The sequence below is a fragment of the Lucilia sericata genome, unplaced genomic scaffold, assembly GCF_015586225.1.
Source record: "Lucilia sericata isolate MDLA Ls3-8-SP2 unplaced genomic scaffold, ASM1558622v1 Contig000089F_arrow, whole genome shotgun sequence".
Lineage (NCBI taxonomy): Eukaryota > Metazoa > Arthropoda > Insecta > Diptera > Calliphoridae > Lucilia > Lucilia sericata.
This window is the reverse complement of record NW_023994122.1, coordinates 334937-357899: the sequence shown is the minus strand read 5'-3', so window position 1 is coordinate 357899 and position 22963 is coordinate 334937. Positions and strand designations below refer to the sequence as shown.

Genomic DNA, 22963 nt, shown 5'->3' with positions numbered 1-22963 from the left:
AGTCTATAGTCTAGTCTATAGTCTAGTCTATAGTCTAGTCTATAGTCTAGACTATAGTCTAGTCTATAGTCTAGTCTATAGTCTAGTCTATAGTCTAGTCTATAGTCTAGTCTATAGTCTAGTCTATAGTCTAGTCTATAGTCTAGTCTATAGTCTAGTCTATAGTCTAGTCTATAGTCTAGTCTATAGTCTAGTCTATAGTCTAGTCTATAGTCTAGTCTATAGTCTAGTCTATAGTCTAGTCTATAGTCTAGTCTATAGTCTAGTCTATAGTCTAGTCTATAGTCTAGTCTATAGTCTAGTCTATAGTCTAGTCTATAGTCTAGTCTATAGTCTAGTCTATAGTCTAGTCTATAGTCTAGTCTATCTCTAGTCTATAGTCTAGTCTATAGTCTAGTCTATAGTCTAGTCTATAGTCTAGTCTATAGTCTAGTCTATAGTCTAGTCTATAGTCTAGTCTATAGTCTAGTCTATAGTCTAGTCTATAGTCTAGTCTATAGTCTAGTCTATAGTCTAGTCTATAGTCTAGTCTATAGTCTAGTCTATAGTCTAGTCTATAGTCTAGTCTATAGTCTAGTCTATAGTCTAGTCTATAGTCTAGTCTATAGTCTAGTCTATAGTCTAGTCTATAGTCTAGTCTATAGTCTAGTCTATAGTCTAGTCTATAGTCTAGTCTATAGTCTAGTCTATAGTCTAGTCTATAGTCTAGTCTATAGTCTAGTCTATAGTCTAGTCTATAGTCTAGTCTATAGTCTAGTCTATAGTCTAGTCTATAGTCTAGTCTATAGTCTAGTCTATAGTCTAGTCTATAGTCTAGTCTAGTCTAGTCTATAGTCTAGTCTATAGTCTAGTCTATAGTCTAGTCTATAGTCTAGTCTATAGTCTAGTCATGTCTAGTCTAGTCTATAGTCTAGTCTGTAGTCTAGTCTATAGTCTAGTCTATAGTCTAGTCTATAGTCTAGTCTATAGTCTAGTCTATAGTCTAGTCTATAGTCTAGTCTAGTCTAGCTAGTCTGTATCTAGTCTATAGTCTAGTCTATAGTCTAGTCTATAGTCTAGTCTATAGTCTAGTCTATAGTCTAGTCTATAGTCTAGTCTATAGTCTAGTCTATAGTCTAGTCTATAGTCTAGTCTATAGTCTAGTCTATAGTCTAGTCTATAGTCTAGTCTAGTCTAGTCTATAGTCTAGTCTATAGTCTAGTCTATAGTCTAGTCTATAGTCTAGTCTATAGTCTAGTCTATAGTCTAGTCTATAGTCTAGTCTATAGTCTAGTCTATAGTCTAGTCTATAGTCTAGTCTATAGTCTAGTCTATAGTCTAGTCTATAGTCTAGTCTATAGTCTAGTCTATAGTCTAGTCTATAGTCTAGTCTATAGTCTAGTCTATAGTCTAGTCTATATCTAGTCTATAGTCTAGTCTATAGTCTAGTCTATAGTCTAGTCTATAGTCTAGTCTATAGTCTAGTCTATAGTCTAGTCTATAGTCTAGTCTATAGTCTAGTCTATAGTCTAGTCTATAGTCTAGTCTATAGTCTAGTCTATAGTCTAGTCTATAGTCTAGTCTATAGTCTAGTCTATAGTCTAGTCTATAGTCTAGTCTATAGTCTAGTCTATAGTCTAGTCTATGTCTAGTCTATAGTCTAGTCTATAGTCTAGTCTATAGTCTAGTCTATAGTCTAGTCTATAGTCTAGTCTATAGTCTAGTCTATAGTCTAGTCTATAGTCTAGTCTATAGTCTAGTCTATAGTCTAGTCTATAGTCTAGTCTATAGTCAGTCTATAGTCTAGTCTATAGTCTAGTCTATAGTCTAGTCTATAGTCTAGTCTATAGTCGTCTATAGTCTAGTCTACAGTCTAGTCTATAGTCTAGTCTATAGTCTAGTCTATAGTCTAGTCTATAGTCTAGTCTATAGTCTAGTCTATAGTCTAGTCTATCTAGTCTATAGTCTAGTCTATAGTCTAGTCTATAGTCTAGTCTATAGTCTAGTCTATAGTCTAGTCTATAGTCTAGTCTATAGTCTAGTCTATAGTCTAGTCTATAGTCTAGTCTATAGTCTAGTCTATAGTCTAGTCTATAGTCTAGTCTATAGTCTAGTCTATAGTCTAGTCTATAGTCTAGTCTATAGTCTAGTCTATAGTTAGTCTAGTCTATAGTCTAGTCTGTAGTCTAGTCTATAGTCTAGTCTATAGTCTAGTCTATAGTCTAGTCTATAGTCTAGTCTATAGTCTAGTCTATAGTCTAGTCTATAGTCTAGTCTATAGTCTAGTCTATAGTCTAGTCTATAGTCTAGTCTATAGTCTAGTCTATAGTCTAGTCTATAGTCTAGTCTATAGTCTAGTCTATAGTCTAGTCTATAGTCTAGTCTATAGTCTAGTCTATAGTCTAGTCTATAGTCTAGTCTATAGTCTAGTCTATAGTCTAGTCTATAGTCTAGTCTATAGTCTAGTCTATAGTCTAGTCTATAGTCTAGTCTATAGTCTAGTCTATAGTCTAGTCTATAGTCTAGTCTATAGTCTAGTCTATAGTCTAGTCTATAGTCTAGTCTATAGTCTAGTCTATAGTCTAGTCATAGTCTAGTCTATAGTCTAGTCTATAGTCTAGTTATAGTCTAGTCTATAGTCTAGTCTATAGTCTAGTCTATAGTCTAGTCTATAGTCTAGTCTATAGTCTAGTCTATAGTCTAGTCTATAGTCTAGTCTATAGTCTAGTCTATAGTCTCTCTAGTCTAGTCTAGTCTAGTCTATAGTCTAGTCTATAGTCTAGTCTATAGTCTAGTCTATAGTCTAGTCTATAGTCTAGTCTATAGTCTAGTCTATGTCTAGTCTATAGTCTAGTCTATAGTCTAGTCTATAGTCTAGTCTATAGTCTAGTCATAGTCTAGTCTATAGTCTAGTCTATAGTCTAGTCTATGTCGTCTATAGTCTAGTCTATAGTCTAGTCTATAGTCTAGTCTATAGTCTAGTCTATAGTCTAGTCTATAGTCTAGTCTATAGTCTAGTCTATAGTCTAGTCTATAGTCTAGTCTATAGTCTAGTCTATAGTCTAGTCTATAGTCTAGTCTATAGTCTAGTCTATAGTCTAGTCTATAGTCTAGTCTATAGTCTAGTCTATAGTCTAGTCTATAGTCTAGTCTATAGTCTAGTCTATAGTCTAGTCTATAGTCTAGTCTATAGTCTAGTCTATAGTCTAGTCTATAGTCTAGTCTATAGTCTAGTCTATAGTCTAGTCTACAGTCTAGTCTATAGTCTAGTCTATAGTCTAGTCTATAGTCTAGTCTATAGTCTAGTCTATAGTCTAGTCTATAGTCTAGTCTATAGTCTAGTCTATAGTCTAGTCTATAGTCTAGTCTATAGTCTAGTCTATAGTCTAGTCTATAGTCTAGTCTATAGTCTAGTCTATAGTCTAGTCTATAGTCTAGTCTACAGTCTAGTCTATAGTCTAGTCTATAGTCTAGTCTATAGTCTAGTCTATAGTCTAGTCTATAGTCTAGTCTATAGTCTAGTCTATAGTCTAGTCTATAGTCTAGTCTATAGTCCTAGTCTATAGTCTAGTCTATAGTCCTAGTCTATAGTCTAGTCTATAGTCTAGTCTATAGTCTAGTCTATAGTCTAGTCTACTAGTCTAGTCTATAGTCTAGTCTATAGTCTAGTCTATAGTCTAGTCTATAGTCTAGTCTATAGTCTAGTCTATAGTCTAGTCTATAGTCTAATCTATAGTCTAGTCTATAGTCTAGTCTATAGTCTAGTCTATAGTCTAGTCCTATAGTCTAGTCTATAGTCTAGTCTATAGTCTAGTCTATAGTCTAGTCTATAGTCTAGTCTATAGTCTAGTCTATAGTCTAGTCTATAGTCTAGTCTATAGTCTAGTTATAGTCTAGTCTATAGTCTAGTCTATAGTCTAGTCCTATAGTCTAGTCTATAGTCTAGTCTATAGTCTAGTCTATAGTCTAGTCTATAGTCTAGTCTATAGTCTAGTCTACTATATATGTCCTAGTCTACAGTCGTGTAGTCTATAGTCGTCTAGTCTATAGTCGTCTAGTCTATAGTCGTCTAGTCTATAGTCTAGTCTAGAGAACAAATTAGTTTATACTTAAAAACATGGAAGTAGTCTGTCATTCAAGGCAGATTTTTCACTTAGTTTCGGGCTAAAGACCCATAGTCCTTCATAATTTGTCTCAAAAGCATTCAATCTTCTCATGTAGCTCGTATTTTCTATCTTCGAATTGTTTCGATAGAACTTCTCCTTGAATGGCAAGTGTTCCATAGTTTTCAACTTAAGCTTTTATGTGAAATTGAGTATTCTTCATTATTTTGGCGTTTTCAAACATCTATTCATTGTTTTAACTATATTAGCTCTCTGGAGCCTTAGATGGTCGCAAGAGAGTGTTCTTCGTTTTGCGGTAAGTATAGCATTGACACTAAAAATATATAAAAACAAAAATATTTATTTTAAAACAAATAAATGTTATTGCAAGGTACTAAAAAATTAAGTAGAATATAACAAATGAAAGGAAATTGATTAACTGTGTGTGAGCTTTAATTTTCTGCAATCTTTTATCTACTATCTCACATTTAATTTTATTCACTCATCCTATTTTATTTCTTAAAAACTTTACTTTGCTAACATTTTCCAAAAAAAATTAAATCAAATATAAATCTAGGCAAAGAGGAGCATCATGCTCGAGTTGCAAGTGTTTCATTGGGTTTGGTTTTGTTGGTTCTGATACCATCACTATTGCTGTTGGTATGTGCCGCACATTATTGGATACGAGAGAAAATTGCACAGGAAGAAGCAGCCGGAGCCTTATTGGCAACACAGAAACGAAAGATAAAATAGAAGACAAAATAAAAGCAATAGAAGAGTAAGAATGTTAAAATGAACAAAAAGAAAAAAACAAATCAATTCCATTAAGGTCATTGTCATAAACAGAAGCATGCAACAGTCATTTACATACATACATACCTACCTGTTCATCTAGTAGCTGATAACATAATGACATAAAAAGGATTTCCCTAAGAATAACGTTAATAAAGAATGAATAAAAATATATATTTACTCCCACTGAACTAGACTTCTGCAAAGTATTTAAAAGAGATTAATAAAATTGATATCGGATGAACAAAGAAGTGAAAAAAGAAGGCTGTGTCATGACATCATAATCTAATATCCAATAAAGTTAAACGTTTTTATTCGTTAAACATACTATAAACATTTTAATATACGTATGTATATGTATATTATGGTATCCCCATTTGTTTAGAGAACAAATAAAGTACTGATGTTCCCACCCAGAATTAAAACTTGATTATTTCTAAGATACCATTTCTCATGACATAAAATGATACCAGGAGCATCATGTTCTAGGTCTTAGGAAGGCACTTTTAAAATATCATAAAATTTCCGTGAAACGGTTTTTTCAAAAAGGACCTTTTTATACTTTCATCCAGCTCACCAAATATTGACGTCAGAACAAACATTTTGGAGTCACCCTAATGTACATATATTCTTCATTTTTCTATTTGTCCACTATAATTTTATTTTAAATATTTAATTTCAGTATTATTTTATTTATTTTATTAATGCATATTGATTTAATTTAAAAATTCATGTATATATGTATGTGTGTATTTATATATTTTTTTGTAATTTTTTCATTAATAATAAATGCAGCATTAAAATATCATAAATTTATATTAAAATTTGTTTTCGTAACAATTGCAGCAGGTAGATAGTATATTCATCCACTCATTGTTGCCAATAAGATTAATTTAATAAAAAAATATATACATTAAATAAATATTTCCTATGAATAATTACAATAGTTTTATTGGTTTTCATTCTATACAGTAGATTTTTTCCATTAACTTGAAATTCTTGATTGGAATTTTTTCCGTCGAAGCAATCAATCAAATTAAATTAAATTTTCCAAACAATTCCTATTAAATTAATCAAGGAATGTGTATTTTTTTGCATTTGTTTATATTTTATTCAATGTTACAGAGATTTTCAGTTTCTTTTATATTTATTAGCTTTTGAATAACAATTGATCGATTAGCTGGTAAAATGTAATCAAAAATATTATTGCTGTAATGGGGAAAAAGTTGAAATAAAATAAGTGGGAAAGTATTGCACTGCTTGACATGCCCTTCTAACGATATCAACTAAAAGTATTTTAAAATTGCTTTCGGAAATTGATTATGATCCCACCTTCATGGAATTTTGTACAAATATTTTTCTAATTAAATATAAAAAGAAACTTTAAGGAAAAAATTCTATAAATAGAAAATTTATCGAAAATTCCAACAGAAAATTAAAAATTCATCGACAAATAACAGAAATATTATAGTACGATTTGAAATTAATCCAAAATTTTTCAACAGACAGACAGACTGACGAAACGACGGACGGACAGCTGCTCGGACATGGCTAGATCGGCATAGAATTTATTAAGGATCTAGAATATTTATGCATACTTTTGTGGGTCTACAACCAATATTTCGAAGTGTTACAAACGGAATGACAAAACTAATATACCCCTGATCTTTTTTGACGGTGGGTATAAAAGGGATTTCCTAAAAACAAATTTATGAAAATAAAATTTTTCAAAAAAGAATTTAATTTAACAAAAATTTTAAATAAAAATTTTTTTATCTTAAAAGAAAATGTTTTAAAATTTTTTATCAAAAGAAAATTGATCGAAATTTTTCTATAAAAAGAAATCTTATCGAAAATTTTCTAAAACAAGAAAATTAATAGATAATTTTCTCTAAAAATTTATAGAGAATTAGTTAGTTAGTTAGTTAGTTAGTTAATTAGTTAGTTAGTTAGTTAGTTGTTAGTTAGTAGTTAGTTAGTTAGTTAGTTAGTTAGTTAGTTAGTTAGTTAGTTAGTTTAGTTAGTTAGTTCGTTAGTTAGTTAGTTCGTTCGTTTCGTTCGTTCGTTCGTTCGTTCGTTAGTCGTTTTCGTTAGTTCGTTCGTTTTTTCGTTCGTTCGTTCGTTCGTTCGTTCGTTCGTCGTTGTTTAGTTCGTTTCTTTCGTTCGTAGTTCGTTCGTTTCGTTTCGTTCGTTGTTCGTTCGTTCGTTCGTTTCGTTCGTTCGTTCGTTCGTCGTTCGTTCGTCGTTCGTTCGTTCGTTCGTTCGTTCGTTCGTTCGTTCGTTCGTTCGCGTTCGTTCGTTTGTTCGTTGTTCGTTCGTTCGTTCGTTCGTTCTTTCGTTCGTTCGTTCGTTCGTTCGTTCGTTCGTTTCGTTCGTTCGTTCGTTCGTCGTTCGTTCGTTCGTTCGTTTCGTTCGTTCTTCGTTCGTTCGTTCGTTGTTCGTTCGTTCGTTCGTTCGTTCGTTCGTTCGTTCGTTCGTCGTTCGTATCGTTCGTTCGTTCGTTCGTTCGTTCGTTCGTTCGTTCGTTCGTTCGTTCGTTTCGTTCGTTTCGTTCGTTAGTTCGTTCGTTCGTTCGTTCTTCGTTCGTTCGTTCGTTCGTTCGTTCGTTCGTTCGTTCGTTCGTTCGTTGCTTCGTTCGTTCGTTCGTTCGTTCGTTCGTTCGTTCGTTCGTTCTTCGTTCGTTCGTTCGTTCGTTCGTTTCGTTCGTTCGTTCGTTCGTTCGTTTCTTGCTTTTCGTTCGTTCGTTCGTTCGTTCGTTCGTTTTCGTTTCGTTCGTTCGTTCGTTCGTTCGTTCGTTCGTTCGTTCGTTCGTTCGTTCGTTCGTTCGTTCGTTCGTTCGTTTTGTGTTCGTTCGTTCGTTCGTTCGTTCGTTCGTTCGTTCGTTGTTCTTCGTTAGTTCGTTCGTTAGTTCGTTCGTTCGTTCGTTCGTTTTCGTTTTCGTTCGTTCGTTTTCGTTGTTCGTTCGTTCGTTGTTGTTCGTGTTCCTTTCGTTTTTTTACGTTTTCGTTTTCTTCGTTCTTCGTTCTTGTTCGTTCGTTCGTTCGCGTTCGTTTCTTGTTGTTCGTTCGTTCGTTCGTTCTCCGTTTTGCGTTCGTTCGTTCGTTCTTACAATTTAATTTTAATTTTGTATATAATAATTGAAACCGAAAACTTGTAAAAAATAAGTTTTGCTCTTTCTCAGCAGTGCGTATGATTGATATTTAATTATTATAATACGTATACTCCTAGTAAATAATAATTTGCGTAATCTATTAAAGAAAAACTAATAACAAATTATTTGAGATTTATACTTACTGTAATACTAAATAAATGAAAACAAATCATTTATTCTAATTAAATCATTATTTTCTGTTTAAAATAAAACTCATTTACACTTGTAGATTAATTCATTTGAAATTACATGTGTTTTTATTTATTTTTCTTTATATATTTACTAATTTATTTATACATAATTTATTGCATGTGTGTTAGTTTTATACATAACAGTTTTATTTAAGTATTATAGTTTAATTTTTTTTCATATTAAATATACATCCATATAGTTCGTATATATTTTTAAGTGATCATTAGGTATAATGTTTATTGTTATATTTATTTGTTATACATATTTATTGGTTTATTTACTTTTCTATATATATAATAAATATATGTTATTTATTTAATACAATTTTTAAATATTTGCTTTTCACTGTCATTTCTTTTCTATAGGTTGTGTTCTTTTTAATATAGTATAAATCTAATACTAAAAAATTGTATTTATCTAGATTGTTTTAATTTATGTAAGTATGTGTGTTTATATATACGGAGTATGTAGATGTTAGTTATATGTAAAAGAATTTTTGCTTTAATTTTAAGCATCGCAATGTACATTGTATGCAGAAAAGTAATACAGATAAGTATTTGGATAAATTTTTTACTTATACCAACGAATAGATTTAAGATATTTTAGAGAATAATTAAATAAAATTTTATAAATTTCATAAATTAAAAAATATGTTGTATTTGTGAAAAGTTTTTGAAATTTTTTTTCTTAGTCAAAAATATTAGGAAAATTACTTTTTTAAAGTTTTATATATGTAAGTAGTTACAGTATTTATGTATGGGTCGTATGGTCAAACATTGAGCTTGAAGAGATAAGGTATAGGGAGTATAACATCTGAAATAAAGAGAACCAGAGAAATGCAAAGACGATTTAAAGAAAACAAACGTTATATATTAAATGTCGTCAACTTATTCGCGATTATTATGACAGTATGGTGGTAACAACAGAAACCATCACAAACCAGATTGTCTATGTTTTGAACATCAAGTGTATGTTTGGAAAATAAATGACATAAGCATGTTCTACATTCTCGAACGAGACGAAAATCGCTAGAGCCATTAGAAGACTTAAAAGCGGCAAGGTAGCAGGAATGGACAATTTCAACCCTGAACTCAGAGAGAAATTGTTCCAACCCATTATTGTGAATTTTTGAAATACACTACCATCCCACTTTACATATTCAATACCCCTGAGGGCGTGTTACTTTCATGAAAGACCTTCATCTGGGTATTATTGCAATCCTAGGAAAAGAGGTGCTCCCAGTTCTTCTAGTCTTCCGGTACTATAAACTTAAGATGATCAAATGTATCCTCGGCTTTTCTTTGGAATGATTTGACATGGGGTAGAACCAGAGAACCATATAATCTGGTACCACGGGAACAGATAGCACGAAAGTCACGCTAAGGTTTATAATTCTGGATAAGTTCGGTGCTGTTGCCGAGTCAACACATACCACACAGAGCAGTGACTGTGAGACTAAGTGTTGGAAATGAGTTGGTGTTAAATGTATATGATACGGTATGAATGTAGGTGTATGCTGACTTTATCCACCCGTATACCTAAAGTGAGTGTATCGGATGAATAAGAAACGTGATGGGTTAAATGACGGTGTATGTAAGGTATCTTATCCATGTGATACCATTACATTTTCCTTCCTTGTCCAGGTGTGTTTAGCGTTTGCTCTGTTCATAGCAGTTTTACTACAGTGTGTTCTTTGTGAGTAAGAACAAGTCCTCGGCTGATTTGATGGATTCGTTTTTTGGTCTACTGAACACATCTGTAGGTGCTGTTCCCAATTTAACAAAGACCATCCCTACGTGGTGATAAGCGAAGTGATGTTTTTGCATCTCGGAAGTTAAACAATGTGGTAGCAATGGTCAGAGATTAGAAAGCTCGACTATTTCAATGAAGTGCTTGTACAAGGACCGGCAGAACCATGTACAAAAATTTCCACCGGCGTATAAGAAGCATAAAGAGACGCTGGTGAGTCGTCTAATCGACTAATTCGATTAATTTTTCAGAGTATTTGATACCCTTTAGTCTAAAGGTGTTCTGAGAAAGATGATGCTGAATCTGGTGGGGCGTAATATTGGAATTAAATCTATTACCTTTTAACATAATATAGGACTTGATAATGACTCATGTAATAAGTGCTGCGAGAGGAATTACATGAACTATATGCATATGTATCATATTTCATACATACAACGATATGTTGGCGAAACCGAGAGATGTGCAGCAATAATCGAATAATAAGCAATAATTATATAGACATCAGAAGGCCCTCAAGATATTGAAAATCGTATCAAAACTCTTGAGCACTGCAAAGAATGTGGAAATCCTCCTAGATGCATTTGGAAACCAAGCTTCCACTATTTTCTTCATATGGAGAGAACTACAGAAATCTCAGTTTCTGTTGAGTAGGTAGTGTTATATCGACATCAGAAGGCCCTCATGAAGATATTGCAAATCGTATGAAGACAGCTTTTTAAACCTCTGGAGCACTGCAAAGAATATGGAAATCTTCATAGATGCATTTGCAAACTACGCTTCCACTATTTTCCTCATATGGAGTGAACTAGAGAAACCTCAGTCTGAGATTAAAAAAAAATTTTGAGATTAAAAAAAAATGGAATTGGATAGGTCATGTATTAAGAAAAGATCCAGCTATTATAGCTAGGAATGCAAGCCTGAATAAAAGTTATTAACAAAAATTCTTTAAAATATCATAAAAATCAAGTAGAATTTTTAGAAAATTTTTTCTGTTTTTAAAATTTAAAAAAAAAAAATAAATTCTGAAAACTTTCTACTAAAACTTGTTTTTGAATTCGTTTATACCCGTAGCGTAGTAATATAGAGAAAATACAAAGAAAATGGAAAAAACTCATAAAATATGAAATGAAAATTGCCTTTGGATTTTGAGTGTTAATAAAATGTTGATCATTTATTGTTATATACTGGAACAAATGTGTGTTTTAAAATACCAAGCAAATTGCTGAAAGTTGTTAAAATTTATAAAATTTTATTATAAAGAATTTATCAAGTTTTATTAATCAGTTTTAATTTTTAAAGTTTGCTGGTTCTAACATATAAGTTTTACTTTATTATAACATTTGCTTCTTTTATCCAGTTTACATTGGTTTTTTTATATTTTGTTTAATAACTAAGATAAGTTTTGTTTAATTATTTAATTTGTTTACTTTAAAGATTTCTTTTTTATATATATTTTCTTTAGACTTAAAATACTATAAAGCTATTTTTCAGTTTCAGTTACATATTTCAATAGATTTTCATTAAATATACTTTTTGTTTGTTTGTTCATTATTTATTTATAAGATTTTTATAGTTTTTGTCTGATACTTTAGTTTTTGTTTGTTTGTTTAGAAATTCAGCAAAGATTTATTTATATAAGATTTTTAAATTACTTTTTGTTCTTGTTGTAGTTGTTAGGTAGTTAATAAATATTAAATTTTATACTCGTATTTAGTTAAGAGATTGTTCAATTGGTCTATATTGTGTTACATACATGATTTGGTACAATACTAAATAGATTTAATTGTGGTATTAAATATTTATTTGGGATTTTTATGGATTTTATGGTTAAGTGATTGGAACAGTGGGATGGAAATAAACAAAGAGATTTTCTAATTGTTAGAAAAAATATATTTTTTATAAAAAAGGAAAACCCAGAGAGTTCTTAAGGGCCTAAAAATATGCAAATAAAATTTATATTTCAAATTTCAAAAATTTTATCCCACCGTGACAATTTCTTCTTTTTCATGTGCTTTTACCTTTTATTTAATTAATTATTTTTATTTATCATTTTTCTTTATAAGTAAATGTTTAAATATTTTCATTGATTTATTTTTTCATATATATTTTTGTATATAATTATCTTGGTGCCTTTAGTTTTTGTTCTTGGTTCACATTTACTATGCTACAAACCTTTTGTTTTTGGGATTAGAAAAATTTGTTGTGTTGGTTAAAAATCATATATTTTCTTTGGTTTTAAAAATATTTAATAGTTTCTTTTTGTTAGAATATTTGCTTTACATAATTTGTTTTCATTTTGTTGTTGGAAATACTACTGCAAAATGTTTTAAGTTTTTGTTTTCATTATTACTGTTTATATTATTTAAAAGGGAATTATTCTGTGTTGTCTTTTGTTTAAATATTTACAAATGATCAGTAAAAAGTTTAGGAAATTTTGTTTCTTTTTTCAATCTAAACTAATTTAATATTGTGCTTGTGTTTTTTTAGTAAAATTTTAATTTATATAAAATGACTATTAGAGAAACCATTAGTAATAAAATTTAAATAACAAAAAAAATGTAAGAAATAAATAAAATAATAGTAAACAACTTTTAGTCATAAATAAAAAGATTTCCATATACAAATATCTTTGGAATAGACTTAAGTTTTATGCAAATTGCAAAATATTGTTAACAATCTCAATAATAACAATAACATTATTTTTTTGGTTATTATAGTCGCCTATATACCCATTTTTCACTAAAAAGAACCTTCTTTATATTTATATTATACTCTGTTTATCTCTTATGCAAGCAATTGCTTGTATGTGGGATATCCTTGTACATACATAAGTATTTTTTAATACATTTAAGCGTATCTCTGTAAGTGGATGTGTCTGTGAGTGTCAGGAAGTATTAAAACGAAGGGATTAAAGGCAGTTGAGTTTTTTTTGTTGAAATTTAATATATGTATATATTTTTTTATAATTTTGAACTTAAGTTCTAAATTGTGTTTTTTTATAAAGAAAATATCCATTATTTTCAATTTTAATACGTCCGTTGCTGTAAAGAAAGGAAAAAAGAATTATTATTAATAAATATTTATGTATCGTAGACGGACGTACTATATACAATATGTAACCATTATAATAATAATTAACACTAGTTCATAACGCCTTTGCATATGATATAAAACCTATAAAGACTAGACTATAGACTAGACTATAGACTAGACTAAAGACTATACTATAGACTATAGACTAGACTATAGACTAGACTATAGACTAGACTATAGACTAGACTATAGACTAGACTATAGACTAGACTATAGACTAGACTATAGACTAGACTATAGACTAGACTATAGACTAGACTATAGACTAGACTATAGACTAGACTATAGACTAGACTATAGACTAGACTATAGACTAGACTATAGACTAGACTATAGACTGACTATAGACTAGACTATAGACTAGACTATAGACTAGACTATAGACTAGACTATAGACTAGACTATAGACTAGACTATAGACTAGACTATAGACTAGACTATAGACTAGACTATAGACTAGACTATAGACTAGACTTAGACTAGACTATAGACTAGACTATAGACTAGACTATAGACGAGACTATAGACTAGACATAGACAGACTATAGACTAGACTATAGACTAGACTTACTATAGACTAGACTATAGACTAGACTATAGACTAGACTATAGACTAGACTATAGACTAGACTATAGACTAGACTATAGACTAGACTATAGACTAGACTATAGACTAGACTATAGACTAGACTATAGACTAGACTATAGACTAGACTATAGACTAGACTATAGACAGACTATAGACTAGACTATAGACTAGACTATAGACTAGACTATAGACTAGACTATAGACTAGACTATAGACTAGACTATAGACTAGACTATAGACTAGACGACTATAGACTAGACTAGACTATAGACTAGACTATAGACTAGACTATAGACTAGACTATAGACTAGACTATAGACTAGACTATAGACTAGACTATAGACTAGACTATAGACTAGACTATAGACTAGACTATAGACTAGACTATAGACTAGACTATAGACTAGACTATAGACTAGACTATAGACTAGACTATAGACTAGACTATAGACTAGACTATAGACTAGACTATAGACTAGACTAGACTAGGCTAGACTATAGGCTAGACTATAGACTAGACTATAGACTAGACTATAGACTAGACTATAGACTAGACTATAGACTAGACTATAGACTAGACTATAGGCTAGACTATAGACTAGACTATAGACTAGACTATAGACTAGACTATAGACTAGACTATAGACTAGACTATAGACTAGACTAGACTATAGACTAGACTATAGACTAGACTATAGGCTAGACTATAGACTAGACTATAGACTAGACTATAGACTAGATTATAGACTAGACTAAAAAAGAGTGGCCCACGGTACACCCTAATGTACATATAAACATATTCATAAATAAAGGTAATGCATAATAAACTTAAAAAGTGTTTGCAAAATATAAATCCTTGAGGATTTATCTTTTTTCTGAGAAAATACCCAAACACGTAGTAGGGCCTGTTTAAAGGATTATAAAATATAAAAAATATCAAGGGTCACAAAATCATTGAGTAAAAAAGTTATGAACATTTTAAACAGAGCAACCAAATGAATTTGTTATAATCTATTTGTCCTTTATTTTCGAATTTGTTATGTATATTTTTTTCAGCTTACCCTGTATATGCATTAAGAGAAAACGTAAAGTTTTTGTTACTCTTTTCTTTTTTTTTGGCTGCCAATATTATTAATAAATTATCATATTTATATATTTAAAGGGACAAAGAAATTGAATTCATAATAAATATAACAAATATCTATATTATACTTTTAACACAAAGTTTTGAAAATACAAATTAAAAAGTTTTGCAGTTTTAAGGGATCAAAATGTAATGATAAAGTTGGAAAATATTTGAACTGCATGAAATCCCCATACGATATCATTGATGATGTTAAACATGTCTTGTTTATGTGTTGAGTAAAGCGAGACATTTTCATTAATAAACTTTTAAATTAAATTAGAAAATCATAAAGGCTATACAAAGTGAAATATCTATATTTAGTTGTTAGTATTTAAAGAGGAAATTTTAAAATTTGTTTTGAATTTGTAGCAACAACATTTTTAGAAAAACATATTAAACATATTATAATGACCTAAAAGTATGCAACGCTCTTTACGATTGTTAAGCCTAAATGTATACTGTATAATTGTTTTTACCAATTATAAAAAGTGTGTTACACTTTCTCATTTGTGTACAAGAAATGTAAAGTGAAAAGTAGTTTAAAAGGTTAACTTTATCTAAAGGTTCTTAATTCCATTTTGAGATAATATTTCTTTAATTATGCTGTTATCTTAATTTATAAATATATAGATAATTTTATAAGTGCTACAACGAGATAAAAATAACTCAAGGTGTTAAATGGCATGCAATTTTGTTCTTAAAAAAATCTGGAATTTCAAAACAATTTGTATGGAAAAACAAGTTAGAGTGCTATATTCGGCTATGCCGAATCTTAAATACCCTCCACCAGCAAACTACTTTTTATTGAAACCCATCTAACTATCTAATTTTTAGATAACTTGCCAAAATTTTTGTCGAACTAATTTTGATTAGGTCCAGAAAATGTATATTAATACGCCAGTTCGAAAACATTTTAACAGAATGATGTATCTATACACAGAATATGGGAGTTGTGACCAATTATGGACTGATCATGAAACAATTTCATATAATGATTTATATGCAGAAAAAGATCAAGTCTAATTTTACTCCAATAGCTTAGGTGACTTTAGGAAGTGGATTTTATATAGGAGCTATGAGCAATTAAGGGCCTATCCGGAAAAATTTCGCAGAGTGATTCATATGTGCACAAATCATATTTTATCAAGATATCTTTATTTGATAATTAAATATGTGCGTTAAAGGGATTTTTTTAAGTGGACCTATTACCAAATATGGACCGATCCAGAAAAAATTTGGTACAATGTTTTATATGCCTATCCGCAAAAAATTTCGTAGAGTGATTTATGTAAAGACAAAACATAATTGTGTCGAATTTTCTCAAATTTCTCTCAGAAGTGGACCTTATATAGAAGCTATGGCCAATAATGGACCGATCCGAGAAAAAAGTGGTAGAATGATTCATATGTACACAAAACTTATTCAAGTCGAATTTTACCCCTATAGCTTTAGAATTCAATGAAATATATGCGTGTAAGTGATTTTCGGAAGTGGACCTTATATGGGAACTATGATCAATTATGGGCCTATTCGGGAAACATTTCGCAGAGTGATTCATATTTGAACAAAACATATTTGTGTCGAATTTTATCAAGATAGCTTTTTTTGATAATGAAATATGTGCTTTTAAGTGATTTTCGTAAGTGGACCTTATATGGGAGTTATGACCAATAATGGACCGACCCGTAAAAAATTTATAAAATGATTTGTACGTACACAAAACATATTCAAATCTAATTTTATCCCAACAGCTTTAGAATTCAATGAAATATATGCGTTTAAGTGATTTTCGGAAGTGGACCTTATACGGGAGCTATGACCAATTATAGGCCTATCCGGAAAAAATTTCGTTGAATAATTCATGTTTAGGTAAAACATATTTGTGTCGAATTTTATCAATATAGCTTTACTTGGCATTGAAATATGTGCTTTTAAGTGATTTTCGGAAGTGGGCCTTATATGGGATCTATGACCAATTATGGACCGATCCGTTAAAAATTTTGTAGAATGATTTGTATGTATACAAAACTGATTTCTGTCGAATTTTATCCCGATAGCTTTATAATTCAATGAAATATATGCGTTTAAGTGAATTTCGGAAGTGGACCTTATATGGGAGCCATGACCAATTATGGGCCTATCCGGAAAAAATTTCGTAGAGTGATTTATATTTCGACTAGACATATTTGTATCGAATTTCATCAAAATAGCTTTAGTTGGAAATGAAATATGAGCTTTTAAATGATTTTCGGAAGTGGGCTTTATATGGGAGCTATGACCAATAATGGACCGATCCGTAAAAAATTCGGTAGAATGATTTGTATGTATACAAAACATATCCAACTCGAATTTTATCATAATAGCTTTATTCATCAATGAAATATGTGCGTTTATGTGATTTTCGGAAGTGGACCTTATATGGGAGCTATGACCAATTGTGGACCGACTGAGATCTACGTTGAGAGTATGATTTCTGTTCATATTATATATACATGTACAAAATTTCGTGTTGATATCGATATATTTGAGGGAGTTATTAACGATAAACTAATTTCCGGGAATATATACCTTTGTATGGGGGCTATGGGAAATATTGGATCGATTGTAAAGATTTTGAACATAATTGATCACTGCCCTGAAAAAATAATGTGTGACAAAATTCATCGAAATATCTTTGGTAGTTTCTGAGAAAACTGTAAAAGAATTATGAAAAAAACGTAATTTTTTTCGAGGTAGTCTGAAATTTGTACTCATAACTTTTTACGTTGTGAACCGATTTTGCTGATTTTCAATACCAAACTGCTTAGGATAATAATAAATATTTTGGGTGAATTTGGTTGATTTCCTTTACTTAGTTTTAACGTGAGCGTGTTTTACACAGACAGACAGACAGACAGACAGACAGACGGACAGACGGACAGACGGACAGACGGACATAGCTAAATCGACTCAGAATTTGATAAGGACCCAGAATATATATACTTTGTTGGGTCTTAGATGAATATTTCTTGGTGTTACACACGGAACGACAAACTTATATATACCCTCTATCACCACTGATGGTGGTGGAGGGTATAATAAAAGTCATTTTCATAAATTGTTCTTTTCTTTAAAACTACTTCAAGCAGTATTTAGTTTTCGAAATAACTTTTGGTTTCAATTTAACACATACAAATAAAAAACTTTATAAATTTTGTACGACCACTTTCTACCCCTTATCCCCTTTATTCTCCATTGAGTATTATTCCAACAAAAAAATGATGAAATCCTTTTTCCTGTAAATGTTTTCTATGTTATTTTCATTCTTCTATTCTGCTCTATTCATTATTATCATCATGGACATTGAAATTGTTAGTTAAATTGTGTGTAAAATTTTTAGAATTGTTTGTACTTGTTGGTTCTTCTATTAACTCATACCAAATGTTTATTCTCTTCTAACTATTATCATCTTGAAATTCTAATTGTATGTAGTACGTGTTAGAAATGCAGTTGTTAGAATTGTCTTCTCGTATCTCCTTATAGTATAATTCAACTTTAGCTTCATAACTATTTATATTCGTAAAAACAAATCATTTATTCATGAATTACATGAACATGTATGTATGTATATTAGGGCAGGTCCCTTACTATTTTTGTATAAAACCTTATAAATCTTATTTTTTACTTACTAAAAATAGGACCAACCTAATATTCTAATATATTTACATTGTTCCTATTGAAGATGACTCAAAAACTGCCAGTAAAGTTCTAGGTCACTGTCTATCTGTATGTCAGTCAGTACTCACAGAACATACGAATTAATTAAGTGTTAAATGGTTTGTATCTGGTTACATTTTATTAATTCATTAACTAATTTAACTAAGAAGTTTTTTTGAGATATTCTTAGCTTTATACCTGAATAAACCCACTGGAAACTACTAAGTATGTAAATGTTAAATCGTTTGTTATAAACGTGCCTAGAGAGTAGTTATACTTTAATTTCAAATGTTAAATAATATTTTTCCACTAGAACAGGGGTCGGCAAACTTTTGAGTCGGAAGAGCCAAAACTTACATTTTACAAAACATGGGTTTTAAAAGAGCCACAAAATGTTTGTTTATTAAAACATTACAAATGAATTTTTGTGGGTCACTCGAATACGTTTTTAATTAACACTTGTTATATAGAGATATAAAAGTTTATTAGAGTGGGCCGACAGTGATATCATTTAAATACAGTATAAAGTGTCATAGTTATGTACATATATTAATTAGGCAGCAATCGAGATAAAATTTTGCACAAGTTTTTTTATGTAATGTATTGCGAACATCGAACCATAATTGACCAACCCCAATATAAGGCCCCTTTAAAAAAATTACTCTAACGATCATAATTGACTTAACAGTAGCAGTATAGCGACGAAATTCGAGACAAACAAGTTGTATAAGAACAAAAATCTATCTTCCAAATTTTAATTTAACAATCAGAACTGGCTTAATAATAGCAGTATTATGACGAAATTCAACACAAACAGGAACAAAAATTACTTTACCAAATTTCGTGATGATCGGCTCATAATTGATCCTATCCCCCATATTAGATCCCCACGCTTTAACGCTCAAAACAGGCAATACTAGAATAGTGGTGAAATTCGTCATAAACTAGTTTATAAGAACAAAAATACATACAACAGTCTAAAATACAAGTATAGTGATGAAAATCAACACAAACAAGTTTCATAGGATACAAAATCTCATTATCAAATTTTGTAACGATGGGTCCATAATACGCTTTCTGGTCGCTTATTTATTTGTAGCCAAAAATTTTATGCAAAAAATATATCAATCTTTCATAGATCATTGTCATTAAAACGTGCAATATTTAAAAATTTTTAATTTTTTGATAGACCAAGTTTCAAATAGACCAAGTTTTTAGTATTTAACTGTATCCAAACTGTCCAGATAAATTAGTTACTTATTTTAAATTTCCAAAAAATATCTTTTTATTCGAAAAACACGAAAATTTCGGAATGTATGATCATGTTTTACATCTTATTTAATGGCACTTCGTAGGAGCGCTAATATAATACCCCATTTGTTTATAGGAACTTTTCAATCAACACTTTAAAGAATCCAACATTTTCTTACAATATTAACTTGTACATGGAACAAATTCAATGGGAGTGATAGGTTTGTATGGCTTTAGAAAGATTGGATCATAACTTGTAGTTTAAAGTTTCAAAAATGACTCAAAATTTTCATTTATTAGTTGGCTTTTTACCTAACTCTTCCAACTTGCTTTTAAACTTTGCATTTCTAGAGATCCAATACCAATTCCAAATGGTTCAATGAGGATTTTTTCTCAAATGTACGATCTTTCTTTCTCACTCAAAAAGTATATATTTTTGTTTCGTTCATGTACAGAACGATTAAGCAAAGTTAAAAAGTTGTGTATATATATTGTAGAAACTTTTGCGAATTGTTTTGTTAGTATTAATGCACTGCTCGTTAATCGATTCCGAAAAATTTTAAAATATATAAATATTTTTTTATAAAATAAATAAAATGTGTGTATGAAACTAAAGAGCCACAGCTCCACATCCAAAGAGCCGCATTTGGCTCGCGAGCCATAGTTTGCCGACCCCTGCACTAGAATATTTATTAAAATAATTTATTAAAATAATTATATATATAATAAAATGGATTTTTATCACATCGAAATAATGGTAGTATACCCACAAAAGTATACATTAATATTTTGGTTGCGTAGTAAATTCTGAAACGATCTAGCCATGTCCGTCTGTCTATCTGTTGAAAGCACGATAGATTCCGAACGAAAAGAGGTAGGAGCCTGAAATTATACACAAATATTGATGCAGTTTGTTTGGTAATGAAAATGGACCATATCGGTCGACGCTTTCACATAGTCCACATACAAGTGGCCCCCGGAATACTGCTTAGAGAGTCATATCTGGTTTAAAAACACCATTACAGCGATGAAATTCCACATTGAGAACTTTTATACAAAACAAAATTTCCCTACAAAATTTTATGAGGATCGGTCCATAATACACTTGCCCATAGACTAGACTATATCCTAGCCTATAGATTAGACTATAGACTACACTATTTACCAGATTATAGACTATAGGCTAGACTATAGACTAGACTATAGACTAGACTATAGACTAGACTATAGACTAGACTATAGACTAGACTATAGACTAGACTATAGACTAGACTATAGACTAGACTATAGACTAGACTATAGACTAGACTATAGACTAGACTATAGACTAGACTATAGACTAGACTATAGACTAGGCTATAGACTAGACTATAGACTAGGCTATAGACTAGACTATAGACTAGACTATAGACTAGACTATAGACTAGACTATAGACTAGCTAGACAACTATCGACTAACTATAGACTAGACTATAGACTAGACTATAGACTAGACTATAGACTAGACTATTAGACTAGACTATAGACTATAGACTAGACGATAGACTAGACTATAGACTAGACTATAGACTACTATAGACTAGACTATAGACTAGACTATAGACTAGACTATAGACTAGACTAGACTAGAGATAGACTAGACTATAGACTAGACTATAGACTAGACTATAGACTAGACTATAGACTAGACTATAGACTAGACTAGACTATAGACTAGACTATAGACTAGACTATAGACTAGACTATAGACTAGACTATAGACTAGACTATAGACTAGACTATAGACTAGACTATAAGACTAGACTATAGACTAGACTATAGACTAGACTATAGACTAGACTATAGACTAGACTATAGACTAGACTATAGACTAGACTATAGACTAGACTATAGACTAACTATAGACTAGACTATAGACTAGACTATAGACTAGACTATAGACCTAGACCTATAGACTAGACTTAGACTAGACTATAGACTAGACTATAGACTAGACTATAGACTAGACTATAGACTAGACTATAGACTAGACTATAGACTAGACTATAGACTAGACTATAGACTAGACTATAGACTAGACTATAGACTAGACTATAGACTAGACTATAGACTAGACTATAGACTAGACTATAGACTAGACTATAGACTAGACTATAGACTAGACTATAGACTAGACTATAGACTAGACTATAGACTAGACTATAGACTAGACTATAGACTAGACTATAGACTAGACTATAGACTAGACTATAGACTAGACTATAGACTAGACTATAGACTAGACTATAGACTAGACTATAGACTAGACTATAGACTAGACTATAGACTAGACTATAGACTAGACTATAGACTAGACTATAGACTAGATATAGACTAGACTATAGACTAGACTATAGACTAGACTATAGACTAGACTATAGACTAGACTATAGACTAGACTATAGACTAGACTATAGACTAGACTATAGACTAGACTATAGACTAGACTATAGACTAGACTATAGACTAGACTATAGACTAGACTATAGACTGACTATAGACTAGACTATAGACTAGACTATAGACTAGACTATAGACTAGACTATAGACTAGACTATAGACTAGACTATAGACTAGACTATAGACTAGACTATAGACTAGACTATAGACTAGACTATAGACTAGACTATAGACTAGACTATAGACTAGACTATAGACTAGACTATAGACTAGACTATAGACTAGACTATAGACTAGACTATAGACTAGACTATAGACTAGACTATAGACTAGACTATAGACTAGACTATAGACTAGACTATAGACTAGACTATAGACTAGACTATAGACTAGACTATAGACTAGACTATAGACTAGACTATAGACTAGACTATAGACTAGACTATAGACTAGACTATAGACTAGACTATAGACTAGACTATAGACTAGACTATAGACTAGACTATAGACTAGACTATAGACTAGACTATAGACTAGACTATAGACTAGACTATAGACTAGACTATAGACTAGACTATAGACTAGACTATAGACTAGACTATAGACTAGACTATAGACTAGACTATAGACTAGACTATAGACTAGACTATAGACTAGACTATAGACTAGACTATAGACTAGAATATAGACTAGACTATAGACTAGACTATAGACTAGACTATAGACTAGACTATAGACTAGACTATAGACTAGACTATAGACTAGACTATAGACTATAGACTAGACTATAGACTAGACTA

General features: G+C 30.7%; 1 protein-coding gene across 2 annotated transcripts in view; it reads right to left on the bottom strand.

The window, feature by feature from the left end:
* LOC119599809 (guanylate cyclase soluble subunit beta-1) overlaps positions 1-22963 on the bottom strand; it is a 195760-nt gene that overhangs the window by 5003 nt on the left and 167794 nt on the right. The window contains exon 17 of one of the 2 annotated variants that reach the window (XM_037949696.1): positions 4089-4416. The gene's annotated coding sequence lies outside the window, so the exon portion shown is untranslated. Of the gene's footprint in view, positions 1-4088; positions 4417-11549; positions 13011-22963 lie in introns of those variants that run through there. The other variant, XM_037949695.1, reaches the window with a different exon arrangement.